Source organism: Mirounga leonina, unplaced genomic scaffold, assembly GCF_011800145.1.
Source record: "Mirounga leonina isolate KUSES-001 unplaced genomic scaffold, KU_Mleo_1.0 Mir_154, whole genome shotgun sequence".
Classification (NCBI taxonomy): domain Eukaryota; kingdom Metazoa; phylum Chordata; class Mammalia; order Carnivora; family Phocidae; genus Mirounga; species Mirounga leonina.
This window is the reverse complement of record NW_023270389.1, coordinates 12,879,223-12,883,795: the sequence shown is the minus strand read 5'-3', so window position 1 is coordinate 12,883,795 and position 4,573 is coordinate 12,879,223.

Sequence of the window (4,573 nt, the reverse complement as noted above, 5' to 3'; positions counted from 1 at the left end):
GACAAATTAGTCCCTTGCTACTCAGGCAGGGCTTACTATTCTCTAAAGTGGCATAGCCCCTTGCTTTTCTCTTGCTAAAGTATTTTGGGGGAGAGCAATTAGAACTGAGGGAAATGGGTCACACTGCCTCTCCAGAAGGATCACTGTCTGCTGTCCTTGGTCTGTAGGTCCTACCATCTGTGCCAAGAACCTACAGTCACTGCTCAAGGGGCTGGGATGGGGGCCTTTGCAGTGACATAAGCAAATGGTCACAATCCATCCTCAAGGACTTCCCTGCCTTGCTGATTCACCCCAATCCTGGATGTGAAGAAGTGCTTTTACTGAGAGAGTGTTATATCTCAAAACCAGCACAAAGTAGGATGAACAGAGTTTGCCATTTCACATAAATTGTTCTTTACTACCATATAAGGAAGGAAGCCTTAGAAACCTAGGCCTTCAAAAAGAATGACTCCAAAGGGAAGGTCCCAAGTGATGTGCCCTGTGTCCAGATGTCTCTCTATCATCCTCCCCTCATCTTCCCAAAGACCTATGAAAGCTTTTAGTCTTATATCATCCCCACTCCTCCCCCATCAAGAAGTTCCTAAGGATTTTTCTCCTGTCCTTTTCTGAATTCTGCCAACCGAGAACTTTGGCCTTTGCCTAAATACTACTCAAAATACTCTTTGGCCTGAACACTGCTCATTCCTAATGGCAAGGGGTAGGTTCTTGTCCCATGGGCAGTTGATGATGGTGGGCACTCTGATACCAGTTTAGTCTCTCCATCATGAAGAGCTGTAGCTGATTTCTTCTAGTTACCTAAGAAGTAGCACGCACATTTGCCAAGGTGAGAATCCTTATTTGTCTTGATAGTTAGCATTCTGGCTTATTTGAGAAAAGGACTGCTTAATGTGACTTTGACCTTGCACCTTGATGTTATTGTGCTAATGAACATTTTTTCCTCCTACACTGGGGTTTCTCAACAGTGGCATGATTGATATGTTGGGTCAGATGTTTCTTTGTTGCGAGGGGCTGTCCTGTGTATTGCATGAAGTTTAACAGCACCCCCAGCCCCTACCTACTAGATGCTAGTGGCAGCCCCAAATTGTGACAATCAAAAATATCTCCAGACATTACCAAATATCCTCCATGGGGCAAGAACTCCCCTGTTGAGAACCATTGTCTTAGATATAGCTTAAGAATTTTCACAAGAGCCGTAAATGGCCTCCTCTTATCTATCCCACATATCAGCATTAATTAGATTTGTTTTTGTTTCCAAATTGTTCTACACCCCAAAAAAGGGTAGAACACTTTGAGTATCCAAAAAAACTGAAGTAAAGATATCACATTTGAAATTAAAATACCAAGATCTGATATTGGTTAAGTAAAGTCTACAAGAGTGCCTTGCTGTTACAATTTTTTTTTTCCTGAAAATTTCCAAGCCTTCAGTTTACTTTAGCCTGATGATAAGTTAACGTTTCATTGCTCAGTGGTTGGTCATTCTCTTTTATAGCCAGGGTTCCCCTAGGGAACTGAGTTGCTTTCAGAAAAGAGCCAATGGGTATCTGTTCCTTCTTCCTTCCTTCCTGTCCTTCTCTGTTCTGCCTCTACCCTGACCCAAAGTCTCTGTCTCTATCAGGTTCATGTTATTGTTTTTGGATAGCCCAAGGAAAGCTAGTTTCTCTTAGCAATATAAAAATATTTGCTAAATAAAAAAAAATTGCCAGATCATGAATGAATACTTACTCTTTTGAAAACATACACAGTAAATTATATGTAAAAACTGGGAGAAAGGTAAACTGGAATTTCCTTTGTCTTTTCTCCCCAACTGTGCTGATTGCCAATATTAATTTAAATGTGATCCACTTTCATCTTTTCTTGGAAAGTCTGAATAAAAAAAAAATCATCTTTCAAATTTCCCTTAAAATGTATGCCACGTAGTTAAATGCCCTTCAGGCTTCTAATAGAAACAATTATTTATTACTTTTTGCTTGTGACAATCAGGGTGGGGAAAATGTTTTGGCTCTTCTAAGAGAGAAAAGGCTTCTGGAAAAATGCTAGCAAGAGTTTAAATGATTATGATCACACACATAAAATTAAGCATTCTTAGAAATGCATTATGGTGCTTTTTTTTCCACTGTAGGGTAAATAAGGAACAGATTTCTCATTTCTTATTTATTTATTTTTTTTAGTTTTATTGGGGACATTTTATAAATCACAATACAGTGAACTCACCACATGAGTCGTGCTGGACATCTGCCACTACTCAGCTCCGTAAAAGCACCAGCTCTCCTTTGAATTCAGAGAACAGCTCTTGGCCCATGAAAACATGTGGGTCTCAAAGGTTTGAAAAGTAATAGTTCAGATCCCTTTAGAAAGGCTCTTTCTACAATGGAGTGTGCACACATTTAAAAAGGATTTTGCAGTACCCATTGGCCAGAGGCATTGGCTTAGAGCTTCAGGTCCCAGAAAGATCAATGTGGGCCTAAACAAATCTACAAGAGGCTCATGAAATCATTTGGTGGACTCAGGGGACCAGAATACACTTTGCATTTCTTTTCTGTTCTCTTTCTATGTGGTTTCTTAGGGAAAATGACTGTTAGGCTGCTGAATGCTGGTGTCTTAAGCAGTGACAAAGGAAGGGGGGGCAAGCTGGAAAAGGCATGGACTGAAGACTCTTACAGGAGGAGCCGGGGCAAATCTCGTTCCACATACCAAGTGCCGACTGGTGAGTTATGACAGTGAGCTTTAAGGCACAGAGTATAGAGGTTAACAGGTGAATATGCTCTTCTAACAGTCACGTGAGGGAAAGCAATCTCATAAACACAGAACTGGAGGCTGTCTAATTTACCAGACAAGGGCCCCCTTCACTGCACCTCTGTCTATCCACCCAGGGGCTTTGACTCATCTGCTTCCAATAATGGAATCTCTTGTTCCTTGAAAGGGTGGAGGGGTAGGAGACAAAGGGAAAGGTGGGGAGAGAAGGGTGTGCACACACAGAGATGCAAGTATATTTATCTTCTGACTCATTCAGGATGCCTTGAGATGAAGAGAGATATTATCCATTAAATATAATTACCTGAAATGATTTTAATTACAAATCATTAAGGAGAGATAGCCTTATATTTTCTTGGAAAATGGACCACTTAAGAAATCATGTTGTTCTTCTCTCTGATCTTTAACTTTATAGGTGCATGTTAGGAGTCTAATTTGGATGAAGCTGTGGAGGCTCTGAGATATATAAAATTAAATTGCATTACCAACAAAATAAAATTTCTTTGGCTCATCCTTGTCCTCTGTTTTGAGACCAAAATGGTACTGCCAAGTGCCCCAAGCCTATTATTTCTGAGAGCCTCATGTGGCAGAAGTCACTGACCTTTCCTCCTAATCTAAACTCTGTTACCTGCTGAGTCAAATCTGGGTCTTTTGCATCCAACACTGTCCACTGTCTTTGGTGTCAAATTGTTTTGTGATTCCAAAGCCACTGTGTTGTGATGGGGCCTCAATGCAACCTTTTCAATGTCATTGCTGCTGGGGTCTGACACGTGGGTATTGGGCACCACTCCTACCTCTGGAGGTCAGAAAATAACACAACTGAGCTGATATAGATCCCCAAATGCGATGAATCCTGCTTTCCCTTTTCATGCTGCAAAAAGAGGGCTGCCTTGCATTCCCAATAACTCATGGAGATGTGAGTGAAAGCAGTTCCCTTCATTCTGTTCTGTCTTCATTTTTGCCTAGGACTTCCTGGGCCTTTGTTGTGTAAAGAGCAAATGACAGTGGGGGCACCTGGCTGGCTCAGTTGGTTAAGCATCCGACTCTCGGTTTTGGCTCAGGCCATGATTTTGGGGTCATGAGATCAAGCCCCGCCTCGGGCTTTGCACTTAATGTGGAATCTGCTTGAGATTCTTCCACCTTCTCTCTCTGTCCCTCCCTCTTTTGCCTCCCCCTAAAATAAATAAAGAAATCTTAAAAAAAAAAAAAAAAAAAGCAAATGATAGTCACTGCGCTCAGTACTCACTGTGGACTCAGGTTACCCCTCCACTGAGGCACCTTTTCTCTGGGTATATCTCTTACAAGGATCCCTTAGGTTCTCATACAAATAGACTTGTGGAAAGCTACGTTAACAGGCCTCCAGATAGATTAAGGTCACAGATTTGGGGTTCAAGCCTAGACCCCAACTCCATGTGTATTAGTTGTCCACTGAGAATATTTTAAACTGATCTACTTGCAAAAGAGAACCAAGCAAAAACAATGAACAAAACAAAACAAAAACAAAATAAAACAAAAAAATGGGACAATAATCTACATATGCAAAATCTATATAACCTACAATAAGAGAATAGGACAAGCTAAGATCAACAATCATCTAACATCCAAATTTTGTTTTGTGTTGTTTTGCTTTTTTTGTTTTCAGTCTGTCTTAATTAGGGTATACAATCTCTGTTAATTCATATTGACTAGTAATATAATGTTTTGTTTCCAGCCAAATACCATACTAAGCTAAATGAGTTGGAAATTTCTAGTTAACTAAACTTGTGAACCTAGATGAGTTGGAAATTTCTAGTTAACTAAACTTATCTGCATTTCTTTCTTT